Here is a 25,592-nt window from a genome sequence, read left to right as displayed (position 1 = left end):
CACTGCACCAATCTCCTGAAGACACCTTAGTGATGAAGATTCAGGAACCATACACAGAATTAGGAAAAGGCAAACCCCAGCCATATGGTAACCACTGAGGATGGGGCCAGCCTCCCACGCTAGCTTGCAGATGGAGGGGACTGGAAGCTGCTGCCATTTGACACTGCCAGTATTTCTCCAGCATCTCAGGCTGCTCAGCAGAAATTTTTACCCGGGCTGTAGTCACATCCCAAGGACACTCTACCAGCAGAGTTTCAAGTTTCTCCCTCCCATTTCAAAAGCTGTTGTTGCCCTCAGCTGCCACCCACTCACCCACCCAGGAGATCAGCAGTTGCTTACGCCTCTCCTTGCTGCTGCTGAGCATGAGCAGAGATTAGAACACATCAGTGCACTCTGACACACTCAGTGTGAACTCTTCCCACCTCAGTTCAGAGCTGACAGGGTATTTTTTAACAGCCCCTCTGTGCTTTGAGGGAGGAGCAGGAAGGGGCCCCTGGGCAGACCAGAATGGCCGCTGGGAGGATCTGAAGTCCCCCTCTGGCACTCAGCATTAGCATCGTCCTGTCCTGGGCCTTCCTGTCCAGGGCCTGAGGCACGGCCCAAAGCATGTGAGGGCTACTGCAAACCTGAGTGGAGGGAGGGTGACTGCAGCTCTTTGATCTGCATCCTTGCTCAGGCAGTCTGTTCTGGCACAGGACTTGTCCTCCAGAATTTTTGTGGAGCTCTCTGCAGAGGAAACACTCAGCAGTTTCCTATTGCACAGTGCCAAGAAGTGATGAGCAGGATGTGGGGAGGAGACAGGGCCAGTAAGGGAGGTAGGAGGGCTGGAGGTGATCCATTTCCAGGCAGGCAGGGGAGCCTGGGCTGCGGACAGGCACCTGCCATGCATGCCACGGGGGCCCTTCCTGGTGCACACTGGGCACCCTGTGACCCATCTCCTGAAGGACCTCCTGCACTGTGGGGGAACCACCATCCTGCGTGATTGGTCTCAGGCTCTTCCAGCCCCTGAAAGGAGCACCGCAAACAGTACCTGGAGAGGAACCTTGGCATCCTGTGCACAGTAGTACACCCAGCCTTGGCCACATGCCTGTCCCCTCCCTTACCACCATGGCCCCTGGACCACCTTCCCTCATGCTGTCCACATAGTCAAGGCCACTGCAGCTGCCTGCAGGCAGGAAAGGCTGCTCAGACCCCAGCAGAACCCCATGAGAAATGTCAATTGACCAGCACAGGAAAGGCCACAGCAAACAGCTTCACAGTGCTCTGAAAACAAAGCGCTGTCCCTACCAGGCATCTGACCTGGGAGTTCATGGTTAACCCAGCACCAGCTACTGGCTGGGAAGTGACAGCAACCTCCTCCCCAACAGCCAGAACATGATGGAGGCAGACCTGCACAGGGCTGGTGTGTGGTGTTGGATGTGTCATTGGTCTAACACTGCCACACAGTCCAGACAGGCTGTGGGACCTCTGTCCATGGAGGTATTCAAAGCTGTACCAGAGATGGCTCTGGAACTTCCCAGCACCTCCCTCACTGACATGATTTACTGCTAGAGAGGAAAGAGGCTCAATCTAACTAGTTTAATAAGGAGAAGGAGATGTAAAGCAACATCTTCTACAAACAATATGAGAAAGAATCTACAACAAGCCTCCTAGCTGAAGGCCCTTTAACTTCCTGGCATAGCCAGAAGTAACCCTAGTGCTTAGAGACAAAACCAGATCAAATTAGTATTACAAATAAAGTGCACATTCATAAGATTGAGGGGAATTGGCCAACACAAAATATTATCTTAGGTAGTGACTGCTTTGAGGTCATGATTTGAGTTAGGGCTTGGACCAGAGAACTCAATGGGACTTCCAACCTAAACTACTCTGGCTGCTCATGACTCTTCTTCTCCAGTCTGTCAATGATATCAAAGTATCAGAAGGAATAGTACAGGATGCAAACACTGGGACAATTACTAACACTAATTAATATTGTTGGTGGATATTTAAACAGGAGTTCTTAAATAAATCTGATAAAGCTTGTAAATGTACTGAACAATCTGATATAGATGTATGGACTTCATATTTTTCTCTCTCTCTCTTTTGGAAAAGTGAGCAGTTCTCAGCCTATGTCTACCCTACAATTTTTGGAAAAAAAAAAAAAAAAAAAAATCAAAAACCCAAGCCAACAAAAAATCCAAAACAAAACAAAAACCCCAAACCCACCAAAAAACCACACTTAAAACCCCACAAACAACAATAAAATAAACCCACCCAAAACCAAGCAACCAACCAACAAACCAAACCAAAACAAGAAAAACCACAGGAAGAAAAAAGGATGATAATTTTCATAAATAACAAGTAAACTGTGGCAGTGGCAAATGTAATCTGAGTCACCAGTAAAGTCTGATGAAGGACTCTGGCAGGCTGTATTCCTGAACACACTGAAAAGGCTCAATGATCATAGCAGCAGCTGATGCACTCCTGCAGCTCAAGGGCAGCTCCTCTTAGCTGTACCAGAGGAAATACTAAGTACAACAGTAGGGATAACATTATTTTGTATGTGGTACTGGACTGTATATTTATATACCCAAGACTGATGCATCTCACTTTGCTTAATATAGAGATACCTACAGAATGCTCTAGAGTCTTCTAGATTCAAAGAGAAAAATATGCTCAGCTGTCTTCACCTGACCTTGCCAGGGAAACAGGCCTTTCCACAGGAAGAGAACTCCTCCCCCAGTGGCAACAAAGGGAGCCCAGGCATGGGCTCAGGCACAGGTATCTAGATGGCAGTTGTCTCCCTCAGGGACAATGCCACTCTTTCTCCAGGGGCCATGCATCAAGAACATGAACTGAAAGCAAGTTTTGGAAAAGCTCAGAAAAGCAGTCAGGTGTGCTTCTTTACTCTTTAAAACTTTAAGACCTGATTTCACCTCAACAACAAGGGCAATCCTGCATTAAGCCAAGAGGCACAATAGCATCCCTTTGGATTTGAGTTCTTGAAAGAATGTTCTTCAAATGAGGTATGTAGGAAGCCGGAGGAGTCTCCAACTACCTGTTACTCAAATAAAATACCAAGGCAAAATATGTGGCCAGTAACTACCTACAGGGAAAAAAGATTTTGTCTGATCTAAAAGGTTCGTTATTAGAGCACATGGAGTCAAACCCCAATTTCACACATTTTAACCAATTCAAAGCAGTAATGTAGTACCAAACACTACAGTGAATTTACCAGGATTCACTATTTAAATGACTCATTCTGATTCTACTTTTCCCCACAGATTTGTCATTGGGTTTTCTGATCTTCCTCAACAAGTGTGAGTATCTCGTAACTACATTTATATTTGGCATTATCAATTGCCTGCTCCCACTGTTTAAGACAGACTGCCTTTGAGGGCTCTTCTGACTTTGCATGGTTTTGGCTACAGCATCCTGTTAAACAGCTGTGAGAATTCAGTGTTCAAGACATTTACTAGAGTCTTAACTCTCAATTACCCTTCGTGTTCTTAATTTAATTTTTTCTGCACACCCATTTTTGCTCGTTATCTACAATTTTACGAAAATGTTTCTTTAGCAGCACCATTGGATGTAACTTCCCCTTGATCTTGCCTGCACAAAATACACACAGTCAGTTCACAGCTGTGAACAGAGGGAAAAAGCCTCCAGCTAGAAACAGTTAGTGTTAGCTAAACACTTTATGGATTGGGAGATAAGAATCATCTATTTCAGGAACAGTGATTAAATAACTACTACCTGAGACCTACTCACATCATCTCTGCCAGAGTTCCTTAGGCCTCTCCAGATGCACAGAAGCATCTTACCCTACACATCATCTTCCTTGCTCTGATTTGGTTGTTGGGATGAGTCCCACAAGCACCCACAGCTCTTGGTTTCAGGATGTCCCCAAAACACTCATGAGGGAAAATAACTGTTGGAACCGACTCCTACTGTGCTCTCTGTTATGTCAAGATAAAAATGCAGCCAGCTGCCCTAAATGTCTGTTGAGTACTAGGAGACACTGATACCTCTCACAAGCACATTTTGCATTTAATCTTTGGGTTTTTTAATCTTTTTGCTTGCACTTTTATACTGATAATGCAACATCCCTCACTGTGGTTGCGTGAGCCTGAGCTCCCAGTGATGGCACTGGTGGTCTGCCACAGCACCCATCATCACAGCACATATGATACATTTGGCTTTACTCAGTCCTAAAGACGAATGAGAATTATTAATGGCTTAGTCTGCAGCCTCTTTTTACTAATTTATTTGTTTGCTCTTGAAGTCACCAGGGATTCACTTAGACTCTGGAGAGTAGCACTCATTACAGGCAATAGAAAAGCAATAGATTCAAGCACACCTATAATCAGAGAATAGAAAAGCAATTTGCCTCACTGGAGTTCAAGTCCTTGGGATCCTCTTCATTGTGAAACCACATAGGCTGAGGTTTGCATTCCTTAGCTGACAGGTGGTCCAGTTTCAGGTGAGGACTGGAGCAGGGCTGTTGTCCATGCTTTTATGGATGGAGCATATATCTGGTACTACTCCCTCCACTTCCTCAAATGCTGGGGTGAACTTAGATCCCCTCTGTTCTATTTTCTGCTAAATTATTACTCAGAATATCCATGGGAACTGTATTTTGCACTGAACACAATGCTAGGAGTGTTTGGACGCATCCAGGGAAAGGGAGCCTTAGGCAACGCAGGTCTCTAGACTATGTATTCAAATTGCATTAGGTGGCTGACAGTCACTTCAGCCATGAGGACAGCTCTGTGGATGTACATCAGCAAAACCTGCGGTAGCAAGGAAATTCCTCTGAGCAGTCCCCAATGGCCAAGCAGGTCAAGAAGAAGCTGATGAAACTATGCTTCTGTTCTAAGGCATACTTTTCCACCTGAAGTATAGGTTAGGTGTATTGGTTGGATTCTGCCCCATGTGCACATACACCTGCAGTTTTAATTAAAAGGCTTCTGGCATTGCATACATATGCAAAGGAGCGTGAACATGTCACGCTCACATACAGTAACGCTGCTGATGAATCATGCTTGTATCACAGCTCATTGTGGTGAGAGCATCAGTGGGACTTTTCTTTCCTGTGCCAGGGTGAAATGGTCTGGGAGGAGTCCAGCATGTCATTCTTCATTTGTAAAGTAAAATTTCTCTGCCATCTATACAGAAAAAGGACACGGGTGTCACAAATTGCAGCAAATGGCAATACTGTGGCCAGAGCTTTCAGTCAGTTAAAGAGGGAAGGAAGGAAAGTTTTTCTTAATGTGATTTTGCCTTTTGCAAGCTCTTTCCAGCACCTGGCTCTTGACTTAACACAATGACACATAGTCACAAGAACAGCAGAAAAACACTCAAGAAAAGAAAAAGGATATAAAACAAGATAGACTAAACAAGAGCCAAAGTCCCCTATGTGACATCAATCCTGCATGCCACCTGCAGGCATCTAACAACCTCCTGGGACAGCTGAAGAGGCAGATGATGTATTTGCTTACATGGGATTGGGACGGGGGCTCCCTGGCCCCACTGAACACAAAGGCAGAATGCCAAGTGATTTTTGGGGATGCACATATTTTGAAGGATGAACTGTCCCAGAAATGTCTGCATCTAGTGGGAGAGGAAATTCTAAAAGTCAGAAAAATGCTCAGCAATCTGGAAGTGGATTGACTATTGACTAATACAGTATGAGACAGAGACATGTGAAATAATGAGACAGCAGCCAAAAATAACCACAGTGACCACAACTTTCAAGGAAACTCAAATTATGACACCAAATAGCATCCACAGCAATGTGAGACACTGCAGCAGGCTCTGCAGATGCAGGAGAGGATCTGGTGCATCACTGAGTCACACTGACCCTACTTCAACACTCCGATCACCCAGAGGACTCCACAGCACTGCTCTTCTCCTTGCAATATGAAACAAGTTTTATACATGGAGCTGGCAGGGACAATGCAAAAGCAGCAGAACATAAAGGCACCCACGGTTGCTCACAGCAGATGCTTTGAGTAGCACTGCGGTTTGAGCAGTTGTGCTTTACTGTGCACAGCACAGCAGAGATTTTGCTTTACTCTACAAAGCCACTCTCTTCTGGGTCCCCTTTTGAAATCACTGCTTGACTCACACTGGAAGGGCTCACTGAGACCAGGTCTGCACATTTGCTGACTAAGTGCAGCATCTTCCTTTCAGCAATACAGAACGTTAACCTACTTAACCTGCACAAGTGCCAAAGAGAGGGCTGCTAGTGGCATCCTTGCCCTGGGAGTCCCATGGCAAGGAAGATGTTACCCATGCTCTGGAGTTCTTGATCAGAAATTGATTGATACTTTCAAAGCCCCTGAGCATGCTACTCCTATGTGCCATCCTACACTGGAATCAAAGCTGAGAAAGATGTTTTATTTCTTCCCATGCTGCCACTTGTACTGTCCTCAGAAACAGATTTTACTGTCACATTTGATTTCACAAACACTATGCAAGCATCTCTTCAGCGAGTCACAAACTTGGCAGCATCCTGCAGATGGCATGGGAAAAGCAGCCCCAGCTCAGTGGTGCTTTTGTAACAATTACTGCACACAGAGGTCTCCAACATCCTTCACTCTCCATCCCTCCCTCCCATCTCCATCAAGCTCAGCACTGAAAAGGCTTCAGGGGCCATGGCTGTCACCATCACTTCAGCCCCATAATATGTGCTATCGTGAAGGTAGGTGAGCCACCCACGGGCTAGCTGAAAGCCCCAGACTAATTGAAAAGATACAGGGAAGATTCAGAGCAAGCAAGATCCAGAAAATTGTTAGAAAAATGAATGAAATAATATTTCAAAGATTACTGAATGCAAAGAACCCAAAGTTCTATGACTCAGGAAGTCCCTGGAAGCAGACAATAGGGAAACTCATATTCATTATTTTCATGTTCCTCTCCAACATCTGGTTTGGGCTATTGATACAGCTAGGATGCTGAGGAGACAGGCACCTCAGTCAGACCTACACTGCCTTCTCCTCTGTTCCTTTTCTTCTCTCCTGCATCACTGCATCTTCTATGCTTCTCAAACTGCCATTATTCCCAGATATTTAGCATATAGTAAAAGCTCTTCTCAGACTTACCTTCCGCACTATCACTTTAATAAGCTTGACTCCTGAACTTGCTCTTCTACCTTCTTCATCTGGCCACCATAAATCTTACCTTTCAAGCACAACACTATTCCCTCCACCCTCTTCTGTCACGCTTGTGCTGAAGGCTGGGCCAGTAACATCAATCTGAGTTCCTGACGGTGTTTTCACCCCCTTGTCCCATCCTGTTACCTTCTGCTTGTCTCTGGTTGGGCTCACTCTGTTCAGTGCCCTACTTCTGCTTGTATGTAGTGGTACACTAGGGAACTCCTTGCTGCACAATGTTATGAAAGCTAGAAGTCCTCACGGGTTCATAAAGCAGCAATTAGATACATTTGTGGAAGAAAAATCCCTCAAGGTCATTCACATAGGGACAGGAACCCACTCCTAGTTCAGCAAGGCCACTTGAGACAAAACTTGGAGGTTGGGAGAATCCTTTGATCAGCATGGTTGCACACTTCCCTACCCCTCTCCTCCTTTCTAGGAGTCCATTTCCAGCCATTGCCCTCATCCAGCAGAGCTCTTATTATCTTCTTGGGTCCTTTTATTGTCCTGTCACAAATACCTGTCCAGGTGAACCAAGACTAACACTGCATATCTGACAAGTACCACACTGCAAATTGGCTACACACCCAAAAGCATAAACCCACACAGCTTTTCATCCAACAACATCTACAGAGCTGGGAAAGGCCTGCCTGGTACAATACACTTAATCTTATTAATTTCAAGTACTCATAACCATCTCTGAATCATTTTGCTCATTAGGCATAGGCAGCTCCAACTTTCACATTCTTCCTAATGTTATACCCAAGAGCCACATGGCTACAAACACATCCCTGTTGGCATGAAAATTACAGACTATTGTGTGTTTCTCTGCATCCTGTCTGATACAGGGCACATTCCACTCTCCTAACAGAGTAGGACGTCCAAATCAGCTTTGCAGGAACGCTCCTTTGATTGCTGTGAGTTTTTCTGGCTAAAAGACTGGCTCAGCCACTCAGAGGTTTCCATGCAGACCCCTACAAACCCTGCAGAAAACTGGGATTGCCCCAGAGGTCTTCCCAAAAAAATGAGCTCATGAACTCTGTAGCACAGACAACTGGCTACTCTTGGACTTTCTCCCTGGAAGAATTAATTCAATGAAGTTTGTAAGTGCTAAAAGGAAAGCTTTTCAGCTCCCTTACAGCTATCACAGGAACAGCTTGGGGAGTTGCCATAGCTACTGCCTGTCCTGGACTGCTGCAGTTCCCAATCCATCCATTTTCTGCCTTGGACAGAAATGAAAGGACAGGCCGGCAACCAGCCTGTGTGTGGGTGCCTGCCCAGCCTGGGCAGAGAAACGCAATTCAGAGAACTTCCAGCAGATCTCAAAAGCTGAGACAGAGCAGAGCTTTGGGAAAAGGAAGCCTACAGGCCCCAGAACACCTGCACCAGTGTCTTAAGGCCAAGGCAGCAATGTGGCTGCAAGGCAAACCCACGTGGGGATCTTAAGCAGAAAACAACCACGTAACACCTCCCAGTGTGCTATTCAACAGTGCAAACAATGGGATGCACCTTTCATCCCTACCCATGCAGCCCTAGCTACGGTGTCCAATGTAAGAGCGTGTACTCCATGCCCCAGTTGTATTTCCTCTTGGCCCAGCAAGGCTGCTGTTCTCACAGTTTAACTGCATTTCAGAAGAAAGCAGCTTTGCCAATCACCCTAAAGTGCAGGGGCCCAGGCTGCCCGTTTCTGTCAGGGAGCAACTCCGAAAGCAGTGTATTTGATTCATCCTAAAAAGGCTACAGGGCATCACACTGAACCCCAACCCACCACTACTGGGCTTCCCCAGCAGCCCTGACTGGTGCAGTGCTGCACAGCTCTTTTCTATGGTCTATTTTCAACATGTTTTGGACATCCCACCAAAATAAATCTGTTGCCAGAGCAGTGGCTCTCTGGCCCTGAGACCATATGATAATACTCTAGAAAGAAGCTGGAAGCTGGCACTGTTCAGGTTTTTTGAGCTAGTCTACCGTGGGAAGAGATGGAATAAAGTTGAGTTACAAGCTGTAAAACCTGCCTGCAGAGGCACATGGCAGCACAAAAGAGCACATGGCAGCACAAAAGAGCACATGGCAGCACAGAGAAGCTTGTCTCCACCGGACCCTGGGGGGAGGAGGTGTCACACGGCAGACCCCTATGGAGAAGAGCCTGCCAGGAGCTGAAGGAGGGGTGAACAGCGAGTGATCATCCCATAGAAGGAAGTGTGTTGCTGATGTGGCAACACGGGATAGATCACATAGTGAGGATTACCATGTAAGGAAATACTGCGCCTTAGAAAAGTGTATAAAACCAGCTCATTCCTTTGAAGAAACGATTCAGATTCCCTGCCGGTCTGGGTCCATGCCCCAATCACTGATACTCTACCTTTTGATAGTATTTGTTCAAAGATTCTCACAGGTCCTCTTTCTTCTGTTGCCCATCTGTTATAAGGTTTATAAGCTCTCTTTCCTGAGGTCCCTGCTCTGATGAAAACCCAAGTTTCCTTGCTTGTGTTGCAAGCTGGAATCCCATGCTTTGCTCTGCTTCAGTCATTTAAAGAGTCTGTTGCCACTTGTTCAAGGATGTCCCAAACTGTCCTGACACTGCAGCTCTGGAGCAGTATGTGCTGGCTGAGCTAGATGTTATTCCCAGCTGCATATTCCCTCTTGCTATGCACACTCACACACCCCTATCCCAAGCACTCATGCAGGATTTATCTAGGTTAAAACTAACCTTATTAAGGTAAGAAATAGTGGACAGAAAAATGTTTGTCCCAGCACAAAGTAGTACAAGGTATGAACAAGAGTGAAAGTGAGAAGCACAGGAACACAGAAGGCAGAGGCAGAAGAAGGCACCATTTTCTCCATCAGTGACACGTCTGATTGCCCACAGCTGCCAGGTCCCTTTCTTAAGGAAAACAATGTCAGAGCTCTTATTAGCTCCCACCTACATAAGCATTTTAGAAGAAAGCTTTTTGAATTTGCACTTCAGCTTTGAACTCACAGCTTCTTGAAAGAGCTAATGCCCACACATGACTCTGGCAATGCGGGAACTGCCCTCGCTGCCTCCCTACATCTACACGGTAATCTACCACATTAGTGAAAGCAGTCGAGGACACTCTTAGCTGAGTTACAGAGGCAAAGGCTCTGAAAATCTATGGAAGGACCTTCTAAGTCTCACCAGGGAAATGACAGATGACATTCAGTATCAGATCAGCATTAAATTACAGACATGGAAAAAACCATCTTAATTTTACAAGTAAAATAACAAGCTTTCAGCTTACCTCAACCATTCAGGAAACTATCAGCTCATTGTTCCACAGTGGTCAAAAACCAGGTCTAATACTATGAGTTACTAGTAAATAAGTGCAACACAAGAAGAGAACATTAATTTGCCAGTGTATCAACCCATGGCATGCCAGCATCTCCAAGGCTGTTTGCAATTCCAGTCCCATCTCAGCCTCTGCTGCCAGCTAGAACAGATAAGCAACAAAGATGATCTTAAGTATGATTTCTGACGAGAAATACCCTTACAAACACGAAAAATTAAATTACTCAGGAAGAATATGACAGAACTATAAAATTATTATTAGTTTGGAGAAAAGGGATATGATCAATTGTTCCCTCTGTGCAGTCACAACAAACATGGAGAGATGCTGCTCCTCATGGCATGCAGATAAGCTGCTGGACTCTGCCACAGGACACTGTGGACACTAGAAGTTTCCATGGGTTTGGGGCAAATATATAAAGTAACAGACATTTTTGGAGGGTTAGTAAACGTACAGAAGCCACATCCAACTCTGTAAGTCCCTGTGCCACACCAGGATGGAGACTGAGACAGCACAGAGAAACTTACAACAAAACAGACTTACCGCAATTTTTCCCTGTTTCTGCTCTCTTCCTTAGGGCCTTGCTCTTGGCCACTGGAAAAATACTGGGCTAGATACACTTGTGGTCTGATCCAGGACAAACAAAATGGCCTTGTGTAGGAAAGTCAAACCCATCTAGATTTGTAGGAGTTAGGTGAAACCAGAATTATGGCAGCCATGGACACCACATACAGTGGCTCCTCATGGATAACAGGCCAGGGGTAGCAGCAACTGTGCTTTGCTTTATGACTTCAACAAGACGTAAAAACCTTGGATACCACATTGCGCAACAGTGAGTAAAGAATGGGTTCATCTCATCCACATCAGCCCTCAGCACACTCCCGGAGGCAGCAGAGCTACAAGGTGAAGCCAAAGCACACCCAACATCCAGGTCTGCTGCTAAATCCTCTGATCCCGAAGCTAACACACAAGGTGACTGAGGTGACCTACTCCTGTCCTCGGTGTTTTAAATCCCAAAAAGACTGTGCACAGCTAGGCTGTTTGAATATGTGCTGTGGGCTGGACACAGGCGGCTCATACTTGCTTCCATGTTGTTCAGCATCTGCTGTTTCAGAAGTGCTTTGGCTCAACACTTGCCTGAAGGTGGAGGCCCTGCAAGGAGGCAGCAACACACAATTTCACAGCAGGAATATTCTGACCTCCTGTCACAACCCAAGACAGAGCTGTCAACAGATTATTTAACAATCCAATTTTCAACTTTTTTTTTCTTATTTTAAGCAGGGAGTTTTGTGCCAGCCTTAATGAACAAGACTGCTCATCATCAAGAGCAACATATAATCCTAACTAGCTTAAACTCTGATAAAGGAGACTGATCCCAGGTTAAGGAGGTTGTCATCTCTAAAGACAAAGGTAGAGTCTGAAGTATGAAGAACTTAAGCTTGTGAAAATGGAGAAAGAACTGCAACATTCAAATTCATGGCTACTGGTAACTAACTGTTGTTAAATGGAGTCACACTCAATAGCTGAAGAAGCAGCAGACATAAGGAAGACTTCATTAAGGATTTTGACAGAGAACAGGAGGACTGACAGCAGAAAGCAGAGGTAAGAGTTTTCTCTTACCTATGTACAAGACTATCTTGTGTGAAGGTGGCAAGTTATGCTGTGGACACATTAAGAGCTGTACACAGCAGGTAAAGTAATTTCTGTTTTCCTGATGATCTTGCTGCCATGATAGTGTCTTCAGGTCTTGGCTATTGGTTTGCACTCTGAAGTATATGACCACACAAAGGGATCACTGGGCCATCGACATGCTATCCAAGAATCAGTCATCATCAGCAGGCAGCTCTGTGCTGCGCTGAAGATGCAACTACAGTGTCACAGGTACTCAGAGGCACAGCTCTCCTCACAAGCTGCCTGCGCTGGCTCACTCCCAAGTCCCACTCACAGCCCACTTGTAGGCAGGGCTCAGCCACCTGCAGCATGGAGCACAAACTCAGCACCAAGTGCTCAGCAGAGCTGCTGTGCCACACCATCACAGGACACTGAAAAGGTGAGCAGGGCAGCCCCTTGGCATCTCTCCCAGCTCTCCTATGCTGGGAAATCCATCTGCCTGACCTCAAGACCCTACCCAGACCTACCTTTGTATGGTTTGAGGAAAGAACCTAGCTTAGCTCTCTGCTTGAAGTCCATCTCCTTGGATAGTACCTGTGTACCCAAAATGTAGTCTGCTAGAGCTGTGTATTCAATATAAAAATGTTCAGGCATCCCCCACAGACAAAAATGTAAGAGGGTAGCACTGTCAGATCACCTGATCCCAGTTTGTTAAGGCCAGGTGGATGAATGGCGCCTTGGAGATTGCACTGTCATCAGTGACCAAAACGAACATTAGGGTACACGTGTATCAGTACATGAGCCTGGTTTAGGTCTGTCCTCTGTGCCAAGGCCATCTGGCATGGAACAACCCCTGCCCTTTTAAACCTGGTTTGCCTCCAAACATGACAGACCTTGCTTAACTTCTGAGCCATCCCCAGAAGATGTCTGGGAAGATCCAGGCCAAGCCATACAAAGAACTGCTTATGTACAAACATAAAGCAGCACTGATGACAGTGACCCATGGATTAGGATTGTCCCCACTCCTTAGGGAACATCTTTTGGGAACAGCTTACACAGTCAACTTTAGCTCCATTTCAGGAAAGGTGCCCTGTCCTCTTTGCACACCTTGGCCTGCACTTCCTTCTGCTCCGTGCACACAGGATTTTGTTCTGAGCAGGTCCAGCAGGTACTGCACAGACCCTCAGATTGATGGCATGGTAGCACAAGGAAATAAAATGTGACTTGAAATAAAAATCATCATTCATATTTCGTGTCTAGATTTTAATTTTCCATTAATCTTTACTAACAGCCCTTTAACTCAAAAATTCTAAGCAGAAATCTAGGACTAATTACTCTGATAACAAATTCAATATTCAAGCATAAGCCCAGTTTTAACTTCTGTCTTGTAGGTCCACTTTATAAATCATTAGCATTGCTATCCACCCATTGAACAGAACAGCCCTACCACTAGAAAGAAACATGATAATCACAAATCTCCCAAATCAGTAGAAGTTTTACCCCAAGTCTCTGTAGAGTTGCTCTTGCTGAGGGGATCCCTCTTCAGGGCAAGCTGTTGCTCCCCTTGGTTCATCTGCAAGAAGATTGCCCTTGCCTGGCTAACACCTGACACAGCTTCCCCCATGCAAATCCACCACTTGCCCTGCTTAGTGCAGATGCAGAAGATTAAATTGCTGGCACTTTTTCAGGACCCTACCCTGGGACAGATGGATGGAAGTACTTCTGCAGGCATGCTCTGCAGTCTGGCCTGCCCTGTGCTTGCAGCCTAAATGCACAGAGCTGAACAAAGTCTGCAATTAGACTTGTGGAGGGGCCCCTGAGGAAGCCAAGGAATCTGATTCAGGTTACAGGTGCCACTGCTGCTGCTCTTGGAGCAAACCAGGGTTTAGACTTGAACTGTAAACTCCTGGTGGTAGGGCTGTGTGTTAGGGGAGCTGCAGTGTCTGGCATGCAGGCACGTTGGCAGGGCAGCACTGCAGCAGCTCAAGTGTGTGCTGGAGCTCACTGCAGCTGTGCCACTCGGCAGCTTTTGGAACAAGCATTTGTTAGAGATGTGGGAGAGACTAGCAGCATACCTCAGCTCAGCTGCCTGGGGAACAGGAGGGTTAACATCACTGTCATGAAAAGCCCAGGAGGAATCTGTCGGCCATTTCAAATACCTCTGGCATAAAGGCTGGCAGCTTGGGTTACACCAGCAGCATGCTTCCAGCTTGAGGCAAACCTTTAGGCTGCAATTCATGAAATCTACACACACTGAAGCAAGACACTGGGTGCTGTTACCAAACCAAGGTCCCACCACCAGCTAAGGGTCTCTTCCAGAGCCACTTGGTTGCCCTGTGGGAGCAACAGCTGAACTGAGCAAGCATCCAGGACAGCAGGCAGGCAAGACGAGGCATGATGCTTCAGCAGGACGCCCTTGCATTAGCATGGTACCCACGCACTACAGGCACTGACTCACAGGCAGTGCAGCCAAAGCCTGGGTGATTTCTCCCCAAAATCACGTGAACTAGGCGAACCACGAGTACAGCATCTCACAACCACTTGCCCAGGTAAGTGAAAGCTGGCTGGCTAACCAACACACCATCAGTAATCTCTAGATCCTTCAAGGTGGCCCAATGCAAACAGTTGGTAACTCTGTCCCCTGGCTGTACCAAAAATACTAATTGTGATCTTGGACTCCCTTATAACAACTGGCTTTTTTTCTTCCCTCTGAGCTCCCAACCTGCAGCTTTTTTGTTCACTGGGAAGTGAGAAGGCAAATGAAAGGAGGTATTCAGGAACTTATAAATGACTTATAAATCACTCTTAAATGTGATTTGCTCACTGAGGACAGCTGGGTGGATTGGAAGATCCTAACAGTAGTCTTTGTGTTCAGTTTATTGCTGAAAATACCCTCAGGTAACAAAGAAGTAAATAAAATAACATTTACAACAGATCACAGTCTGGATCTTTTAAGGAACGTGCTGCCTTTGTGAGAGCATGCTTGTAGCTGTGGGGACTTTAACCTCAAAATTAACACGCCATGGACAATGGGGAGACTCCAAGACAAGCTGCCAAGATGGTGTTATGACACTGGGCAGCTGTGCCACTGAAAACTGCCCACTTGGAAGCCTTAATGAATTTATGGCTGGAATATGTTCACTTGCAGGCTGAGCCTCTCAAAATGACAACAGGCATTTCACACACAGACATACAGCATTGTGCCAGGACGAGGGCAAGCAGGACATAAAGGTGAGGGCACCTCATTGCCCTAGCAGGCAGAGACCAGCTGCATGCCCTGCGCTACAGACTCTGCTCTGAGAAGAGCTGCGAGGGCATCTGATATTCTCCATAAACTAGAGGTCCAAGATCTGGTAACTGGCTGGGACATTCAGCAGTCACTGTTGGGATGCAGAAAGAGATAGTGGAGGGATACCTGGCCTCTGCTCCTTCTTTCCAAAAATGGGCCAGAGTAATTCCCCATTTGCTCGGGGAAAAGTGTCTCCTCAGTGCTTGGGGATAAAGTGCCTCCTTCTGCACTGAAACAGCAGAACAGCCGTAACTTCTCAGAGAGATCATCCTCAGCATCCAGCTGCCTCCTTCAGGAGGCAGCTAAAAAGCTCTTTGGAATAAAAGGTGTGGGACAGGATTTCCATCAGGAAGGTCCTGAGCCATACTTCTTCCACAGAAAAGGCTGAATAACAACACCAACTTCAAAGTTCTTCCATCTCCCACCAGCCTCTTGTCCATAGGGCATGAAAGGGTTAAAGACGCCACTCAACTCATGACAATCATGAAAGCTTTGTTCCAAATCCTCCACTTCATGCTGCTAAAAAAATAACCATCTTGAAATACCTTGTATTAACAAGAAAGAGGCAGTTCTACAGGGCAGCCTGCATTTGCTTTTAAGTCCACTGGTTAACCAAGGTTGTCAACTAATGGGCAACAGACAAATTCTACTGCTCTTGGAACACATGTATTCCTGCAAGCATTACACAAGATGCTAATGATGAAACCTACAGGCTTACCGCCAAGCATTAATTTATCTGAATATTATCCTAAATGAAGATCAGAGCTAAGAGGGCAAGATATGATTTTCTTGCAGCATGTTTAAGAAGTGGAGAGTGAGAAATAGAGCGTAAGGCAAAAATGGCATCAGAGTATCCCCTCCAGCACTCTTCCAGGGCATGGCTGTCTAACTGTGCTCACTTGCATTGTTATTTACATGTCCTTTTTCCCCTTGTACTCCCTGGACTGAAGGAAGGAAGGATGTTTCATAGGAAGGAAGGACTGGCGTGGCTGTACTGAGACAGGACCACACTGCTTCCCCCACCATGCTCCTCCTTTCTACAGAGGAGAGAAAGAGTAGGAAATTCACATTTTCTCTCTCATCTTACTTGGCAGTAAGGGGATGAAGTTAACCCCAGTGCAGCTCCAATTTCAAACGGGGTTAGGATCCAAAACTGGAGCAGGTTGCTCAGGACTGCATTAAGTTGTGAAAATCTCCAGCGTCAGAAATCCCCCAACCCCTCAGGCCCTGTTTCCTCTCAGAACAATCTCAAGAAGAAAATTATTTTCCTTTATGTTCAGTCAGAATTTACCATGCTGCAACTTCTGCACCTGGAATAGGGCAATTCCCAGCATCAGTCCAGACTGGCAGATAAATGGATTGAGAGCAGCCCTGCAGAGATAGACTTGTGGGTACTGGTGGACAAAAAATTGGACAGGACCCAGCAATGTGTGCTTGCAGCCTAGAAAGCCAGCAGTGTCCTTGGCTGCACCAAAAAAATTATGGCCAGCAGGTCAAGGGAAGTGTTTCTCCTGCTCTGTTCTCATGAGACCCCACCTGGAGCACTGCATCTGGAGTCCTGGCATCCTCAGAAAGACTACAGCAGGTTCACAAGAGGCCACAAAAAAAGGTCCAAGGGCTGTAATACTTCTGTGAAGAAGAGCTGAGAGAGTTGGGGTTCTTCAGTCTGGGGAGACCTTACAGTGGCCTTTCAATATATAAATATATTTCAATATTTAAATATAAATAATTTCAACATATAAGGAGGGTTTATAAGAAAGACACAGAGAGACTTTTTACCAAGCACTGTAGTGATGGGATGTGGGCAATGGTTTCAAACTAAAAGAGAGTAGGTTAAGACTAGATATTAGGAAGAAATTCTTCCCTGTGAAGGTGGTGAGTCACTGGCACAAGTTGCCCAAAGAAGCTGTGGATGCCCCATCCCTGGAAGTGACCAGGGTCAAGTTGAATGGGGCTTTAAGCAACCTGGTCTAGTGAAATACCCACCTGAATCTCACGACGCTTCAGACACCATCTCACCAGTACTGAACAGAAGAGAACAACCTTCTCTTGATCTGCCTCACATGCAGTCACTGCCATGCTGCCAATGCTTCGCTAAGCCTGTCCAGCTTGCTGCTGCCATTCTTGCTTTTGCAGAGGCGAGATGATCTTTGTGCCCCACCAGCTCACACACAGCTGCGCTCCAAAGCAAGGACTGTGCTGAACTCTCAGCCACATGCTCCTGCAGTCACAGCAGTCACTAGAGGCACACAGGGCAGAGATTACTGAAAAAGAAAAAAGGAAGGAAAAAAAAAAGAAAAGAGAAAAAAGAAAAAACCCACCCTGCTCTGCAAATCAGCTCAAAGTGTAGGGAGCAGAGGAAAGTGAATGGAGTTGATCTGTGTGTAAGGATTTGGGATCATGTTTTTGTTGTAAGACAGCCAGAGAAAGCAGGCTAGAGAATGGGGCTTGCCACTCCTGCTGCTCGAGGAGGGAAATGAGGGGCAGGTGACCCAGGCCCGAGGAGTGCCACCTGGCAATCAAGGCAGTCAGCAGGGCACAGCTGTTTCCTTGCACTCAGCAGTTGCTGTTTCACTCTGCCTGCACCTCAAGCCAGCCTCTCAGCCCAGCTCTTACATACCAGCTACCAGCAGCCTATGTGGTCTACACTCTGCAGAGTCTACACCTCAGGGAGCCTCCCCATCTTCCCATCACTGCTGGAAAAGAGTTCCCCACCTCCACAGCTGGTAATGCTCCACTGCACCATTGTTCTGCAGTCACCTTCAAACACACAATTTCACAGCTTTCCCAAAGCACTGCTGATACTCGCTCTCCCCTTCACAGCACCTCTGACAGTGATTACAGAAAAAAGGAAAAGACCTATTCCAAACTGTGCTTCTTGTTCCTATGCTCTGCCCAATACAAAAAGGTAACATCCAGAGAGTTTTAGAGCATATGCAGGCAGTTTACAATATACTAACAGCCAAAACTCACACAGAAACATCAACACAGGATACCTTTATACAAAGACATTAGTCACATTCAACAACATTAAAAACAATCTTGAAGAGCAGCTATACAGAATGGGATGCAGACAAAAGAGTGAGAGGCTTCATTACGAATTCTCAATTGCTTCAAGTTCAAATTCTCACCACAAAGCAGTACTAGCAGGTATTTGTTATCATCCAGGAATTATTGTTTTCCAGCAAAAACAGACATATTTCCAAATGATTCACACTACCTGAGAAATTAATGGTTTTGCAGCTCTGTTCCAGATCCTAGGTCAGGACTCTCCTTTCCATTCCGGTAAATTCCACTAAGATATCACATGTAACAACAAGTTCTTGAAGAAGTTTCATCAGATTTTCCCTTTAAAGTAACCCACTGCACTCCCACGTGAGGCACAGGCACCTCAAAGGCACAAGCAGCTGAAAGTGCTGCAGTGGAATCAGATGATCAGCACAACCTTGTAGCTTCTGCAGCCTCCTTTCAGCTTTGGAAACATATCCTGTGATTTTTAAACCAATCCAGTGGGAAAGACACAAGCCAGTGCTGAACCTTAAGACCCAGATAATGCATATAAAAGCAATTTAAATTAAAGCAATTTCGATAATCAATGTGAAAAAGTCTGACAGATTTTGCTGCAACACATACCGAGGGTGCAGCATTGCAGCAAAAGCTGTCACTCCCATCTGTACAGAGCTGTGCGGCATGCAGTACGGGTGGCAGGGCTGATGACACCAGGCAGCAGAGCCATGCTGTCAGGAGTCTTTGCTGCACAGTCCAGCGTTACCTTTCTGCAAGCACTGCATTGCATGCAGCAACAGAGGAAAATGTGAAAAGTAAGCATTCAAGGTAAAGAGAAACATTCTTGAGCTAATTAAAGGGTTGCTTGAGCTTATGCTCATCATGATCAGTCATGTAGAAAGAAATTTTCAGCTTAGGATGAAGCTACCATTTTTAGAGGTCAATTAGAACACTGCAACACTTACATGAGAAGTAGGAAAACAGGCCCTACTGTGTCACACAACAACATGCTCCCTTCTTTTGCTCCCACAGCACCTTTACCTACCTTAGCACTTGCACTTCCAGTGCAGGATACTTGCTGTGACCTGCTCCTGCACCCTCGGAGGAGATGGGAACCAGTCAATGGGAGCCCACTGGCTCCCAGAGTGGGAGAGCTGCTGTCCTGGAGCAGAGGTGATGTGTGTCACCAGAAGGCACCTTCCTCAGCTGCCCCACAGGACTGCTGTGCCATGACACAGGTCAGGTAGCCCTCTGACATCAGCTGCCTACAGCCACAGATGCTTTCCTCTCCTACTTCGCAGCCTGACACATGAGCCCCAAGTTCCAGTGGTTTTGTAATATTAACCACCAAAGCTGAATCCTACCAGGATAAAGAAAGCCTTGGTTCTCATCTCCTGCTGCTCTGCTTTCTCAGAGGCATGCAGTGCACACTCAAGGATAGCCACAACACTATTCGCAAGGGGTCTGAATGAAATCTGTCCTACTACTTCTGAGCCAAACAATCACAAATCCAAGCAAGAAACATGGGGTTTTGTGGCAAAAAAATCTTACTTAGATCAATGTCCCCTTCCCCCCCCCCCCTCCAGGCATCAAGTTTGCAAGTTGAAATCACAAACCTCAAAACTGGCTGAGTTAATGAGTTAATTCAATACTAAGTAAGGTTTGATACTATGGCCTGGGCAGTACAGCAGGTCAAACTATGACTTAAAAACCAATTAGCTAAGTAAATTCAGAATTATAAATGTTTACAATGCAGGGGCTTGTCCACCCAGTACTGATTAAAGATCATTAAATCCTACACTTTCCCCTTTGTGACTTGAAGCAGCAAAACCACCACATTCCTTGCAAACCAGGGCAGACAGCAAGGAGGAGTGATGAGGAAGTTATCCCCACTTGACAGTGCATGTCTCCCACTACTTCATCCTAGAGCACCCAGGAGCCCACCTGCCAGAAGTGGGACTTGCCCATGGAACCAGGCCAGTCTGCCTTGCGCCTGCCACCAAGGGAAGATAGTGGACATGGCTGGGTTGTGGACAGCTGGTCCCCTGACAGACAGGGCAGGGCAGGATGACAGCTATCATGCTGCAGCAGGCCAAGGAGCAGCCATACAGAAGTTTCCAGCTCACACAAAGTATTTACACATGTGAAACCAGTGCACTTTGCTGGCCCAAGTTCAATACAGCTGTTGAGAGTCCAGATCATAGGACTCTAAAGTTACTTTGCAAAGAAGACATTTGAGGTTTGCTCAATCCAATGAAGCTCTAACAAACAGGGCAAAAAAGATTGGGACTTAATAAATGTAGGAAATTTTCCACCGAAGTCCTCTAAACATGATGTCTCTACTCCTCTGCCCAAACCTGGGCAGCATTTTGCACAAGCAGGAATTTTGCAAAGGTAGCATGTCCAAACTCATTGTGATGGTGGTGCATGGTGGTGACAGAGATCTCAACACAGGCAGCAATACTAAGTGTGCTCAAAGGATGCTATCACTGCACAAGTGACCTCACAGACTTTGGACCAGATCCTCAAACTTAAGTTTTATAGTCATTTTCAGGTGGCCCTGCATCACGCCTGCCTCCTTCTAGCCTCGTGCTCCCCTCCCTTGGCCAGAGTAAAGCAGCCCTCCAGCCAGGCTAGGAAACAGGCAGGGCTAAAGGGAGTGAGGGAGATGCTGATGGTTAATTTTCACCCAGATCAACTCCCTGAACATGGCTGCATGGGGTTTTTGTCGGCTGGGGTAGGGCTAGAAAAGGCACTTGGAGGAGAAAGCAGTAAGGACAAGAGGAAAGGCAAACCCGCCTCTTCCAGGCACAGTGCCCACCTGCACTGATGTAGCACTTCCCAGATCCGTGACTGGAGAGGATGTGAAAATTCCTGTCTCTCCTCCAACGTGACAAGAGCATGCAGCTGCTCTCATCCGCCCACTGTCACAAAGAAACAAACTTACCAGCTTATGTGTTCTTATACTTGTGTATTGGCAACTTTGTTCCTCAGCAAAGAAACGATCCATTTTATTCCTGGGGTTACTGGTGTGGATCCTAAAGGGCTCTACTATGGGAAGAGCTTCTCATTGCACACAAGGCTGCGGAGTAGGCTGAGTGCTAAGTATAACATTAAAACTAATTTTTTTTCTAAACACTCCCTCTCCTTCCAGTCCATCACTCACAGGGTGCATTCACCTTTCTGGACTGTGTTTCTATGAGAAATTCAAATAGGAATACAAATGTTACATTCACTGCACAACTACTGCAAGAAAGCACCACAATCAGCTTTCTTTTACAGAAAAGGAAACAGAAACTGCCTGTGCATAGCATTCATGCTCGTGTGCATGCTGCTGTCACACTTAGGTAAAGCTGTGTGTTGCACCTGCATATCTTACTCCACCCTGGTGAGGGTTAAAGAACACAGAGCTCAGGCATCCTTACAACCCCTTATCTGCCAAGATTAGGGCCTCAGCAAGGGAACATCACTGCCAAAACCTAAGACACCACCAGAGACACAAAAGCATTAAGGCCTAAACTGCCACATTCTGATGGCTAACATCCAGTGCCACACTTTATATTTGATCATTTCAAAAAGCACTGGTTTTCAGGCTGCTGAATCAACCCAAACCCCACTGACTTCACAGGAATGGCATGCCTGGCATGCCTTCTCAGTCAGGGTGGTTATGAAGGCTCCTAAATCTGGACAGTTAAGAGCAAATGGTTTGTGGGTTTTCCACCAAACTGATTCTGTCACCAGCTCTAAACCCTCAAATCCAGAGAGATGCGACTGTCCACAATGTGTGCAGCGAGTGGCTGCAGTCGCCATCAGGAGAAGGCTGACAGCCCCTGTTACCCTGGCAAACAGCTGAGCTTGGACAGGGAGATTAATCACACCTTTGGTGGCTATGGAGGGAAGAGGAGATCACTTTAAAGGACTAAAGCCCTCCAAAGATTCAGCCCACTGAAAGCAGAGAGAATAAAAGTATGGAAGGACACAGCCAACCACCAGCTTTGGGAATGCAGGAAGTGCTAGCAAAGAACACTTGCTCATCAGCTATCTCCAAGTATTTGAAAACATTCATGCTTTCTACTTCACATGTGTGAATACAACAATTACCCAAGGCAAAAAGTGTACAGCAGGCCTTCAACTTAGGAAGACATAAGTAACCATGCTATAACCATCACAACAAAGGTTCTCCACTCCAACACGTTTTAAGGACCCCCATGATCTGCTGTCCACTAATTAGTGCAAAACATATTACTGCTACGAATCATCACCCTCATGGGAATCTTCCAATCAAAACTACCTTCTAAAGAGATTATATGCTTCATTTTAGTGTAACAATTGCATCAAAATTGTCCTTTTTTGTCATTTGGCTCAGTAATGCCAGCCATACTTCCTGAAAAACTTCCATGAGGAAAGAGGCCTCTGGTTCCTCACCAGCTGCAGCCCACAGGGGGAAGGAAAGGTTTCACGGAGGACGTGCACAACCTCAGAGTGTCTGGGAACAATACTCTGATAAGGTCATGCTCGAAGATATAATCACCAACCCATTTGAACATACAAAATAACGTGGTCTAGACTGCAAGGCATACCGGGTTTTTAAATATTATCATTTCTTGTAATAGCCACATTTGAGAGTTCTCTTTTTTAACAAGAGTTATTTTGCCTACAATTCCTAGCCTCATATTAAATAAAGAAAAACAGTAACTTATTCTCAGTTGGGCAATTTTCAGAACACAGAGAAAGCCAGAAGGCTGGTGAAAAGACCATGCTGTTGTAACTTATTTCTACTTCCTAGAAGTCAACATCGGTCAGATTGCCCTGTCCAGGAGTGCAGAAACTTTACCATTTCATAGTATTATGAGGAAGTTGAGGCTGAAGAACTACTCAGACCAGGAGACACAGGGGTTAGTTAATGGGGACCTGACTTCGCTTAAATTCTGCTTTTGTCCCACACTCCCTTGCCTCAATTCATTTCTTCCCACAGGAACTTTCAGACACATGTCCAAAAGAAACACAGCAATCAGCTCTCCATGTCCTCCTCCTCCTTCCAGCGTTACAGAGGGCTGGCTGCCCTGAGCAGCCCCAGGCGTCCAAGCGCGATGCTGGCAAGGGGGCCCCACGCCCAGGAGGGGTCTTGCATGCCAGGCCCCTGCGCCACTATCACTCCCTCGGGCCTCCTGGAGCCCCAGGGTGGGGGTGTCAGCCTGGCAGGCAGTGACGACCGTTTTGTGCAGTCCTTACTGCTGCAGAGCCAATACAATGGAGGAATTACACTTCTGCAAGTGCCGCAGATACAAACCAGCCACAGAGCACGCTGTCCCTGCTGAAATATGCCAGCTGGCTACTGGCTGCACAAACTGACCAGAGCACAGAGCTGTTGGTTCTGTACTCGCACAGACTGTAACACTGGGGAAAAACGCCCCCCCTCAATGTCCTGCAGGTCAGCAGATGCATACTTCTGCCAAGAGGCTGTAGGCATGTGGTAAGTTACTGCATTTTTTTCCCCTAAACACGGAATGCCACAGACTATTCCAGGTTGTGAAAATCCCCCTTCCCACTCTCATCACTGTGGCGCTCACCCACCCCCAGCAGCTCTCGGCGAGAGACTTGATAAGCAACGATCCCAACGCACAAAGCAGCTGAACATTTTAACAGAATTTACGGACCAATTAAAATCTAATCCCACTGCACCTAACTCAAATGTGCTGATTATTTGGGATGGTCACTTTAACTTGTATTTAATTGGTTTAAAGGCTTCAGATGTAGCATTAGAAGGGGAAAATGCAGATTTGCAATGAAAGCACAATCACCAAGGACAACCAGCAAAGGTCTACGGTGCCAATGGCTTCACATGGGACACCTGACAAAGCCAAATGGGGTAAGTTTCAGAAATTTTCGAAAGAGGAAAAGAAAAGTTTCACAATGCTCCATCAATAAATTCCCTCACGACGGGGGAGCAAAGAAGACTAAAGCGATTAACAGAGTCAGAGCATCAGAAAAGCACATATATAAAAGAACGTTATTAATTATATGATAAACGTGGGCGGGCTGGCAAAGAAGGGGGAATTCAGGAAAAATAAGCAACAGGAAAGGGAGCATGTGGCTGCAGCAAGGAGAAAAATGGTTATCCACAGAAAATGCCTTAAGCGCCTGGAAACCACCAAAATCTCAACTCCACCAAGCCCCAGCCAATGGGTTTAGGACCTTCCTTAGGGGCAGCCCGCGACAAGGAGGACCGGTGGGACCGTGCCCTTCCCGGGCGGGGACGGAGCCGATCTCCGCTCAGGAAAGCGGCTGTTCCGGTCCCGTCGGAAGGAGCCCGACGGCGGCTCCATTTCCGAGCGGGAGCCGAGGCCCCGGCGGGCGCCTCAGGGCCAGGTCGCCCACAGGGGGTCCCAGCCACCGCCGCCACCCGCGGGCAACCCGGCCTTGAGGCACCCGCTCGCCCGCACGGGAAGGGACGGGAAGGCGGCGGTGGTCAAAGACAAAGCGGATGCCTCAAATTCCTCCCCGCCCCGCCGATCTGCGGCACCCCCCGCCCTCCACCCCTTCATCGCCCACCTCTGCCTACCTAGGCAGCAGGAGCGGCCAGGCTTCCCTCCCTCCCAGCCCGGGCTTGGGCAGCCGCAGCCCGCGAGGGGCTCCGGGACTCGGGCGGCGGATGCGGGCGCTGACAATGAGGGGAGGGACGCGGTACCGGGCGGTGCTTGACGTCAGCGGGAGTGGGGCGGGAGCTGGTGGCCCGGCCCGGCCGGGCCGCGGTGCAATTTCACGGCCCTGGAGAGGGCGGGGAGGGAGCGGCCGCCATTTTGGGGGGGGTCGGAAGGCGCTTGGGGCAGGGCGGGGAAATTTTCCGAAGGGCCCCAGGGAGGAACTGGGCGGGGTTGGGTGTCGTGAACGCTGCGTAGCGCAGGCGCTGGCTGGTTTGACGGTGGGTTCGTGCTCCAGAGCCCGTCACACCCCCCCTTCTCTAGCCCTGGCCCGGGGCTACTGTTGCCTCGGGGCTTTGGTGTCGGGGCGGGCAGTGCCGGTCCCGGCTCTTTAAAAACAGGGCAGAGGCCCGCGCCAGGTGGAACAGCGAGGTTTTGTCTTCCTTTCCTGTCGCATCCCCCCTTTAGTGCCATCTCTTGGAGAGTTTGGGACTTGGTGGTCAATCTAGGTGTGGTTGGTTCCACCTCTGGTATCTGAAGCCTGGGGATGCCGAGATGGGATCAGAGACAAGAGACACCCCCTACAACTCTAACCCGGAAA

General features: G+C 47.1%; 1 protein-coding gene across 5 annotated transcripts in view; it reads right to left on the bottom strand.

Moving 5' to 3' along the window:
- The window catches only part of LUZP1 (leucine zipper protein 1), a 40,588-nt gene extending 15,458 nt beyond the window's left edge, over nucleotides 1-25,130 (bottom strand). Inside the window, exons 1-2 of one of the 5 annotated variants that reach the window (XM_042022540.1) lie at nucleotides 24,913-25,128; nucleotides 10,400-10,588 (exon numbers count right to left, since the gene is read on the bottom strand). The gene's annotated coding sequence lies outside the window, so the exon portion shown is untranslated. Of the gene's footprint in view, nucleotides 1-10,399; nucleotides 10,589-18,564; nucleotides 18,770-24,912 lie in introns of those variants that run through there. The other 4 variants (XM_042022539.1, XM_042022541.1, XM_042022536.1 and 1 more) reach the window with 4 other exon arrangements.
- Nucleotides 25,131-25,592: the final 462 nt, after the last annotated feature.

This window comes from Corvus kubaryi, unplaced genomic scaffold (genome assembly GCF_017639235.1).
Source record: "Corvus kubaryi isolate FWS band 111438036 unplaced genomic scaffold, C.kubaryi_AGA036_p1.0 37209, whole genome shotgun sequence".
In the NCBI taxonomy this organism is placed as follows: domain Eukaryota; kingdom Metazoa; phylum Chordata; class Aves; order Passeriformes; family Corvidae; genus Corvus; species Corvus kubaryi.
The sequence above is the reverse complement of the archived record's forward strand: the minus strand, read 5'-3'. Positions and strand labels throughout refer to the sequence as shown.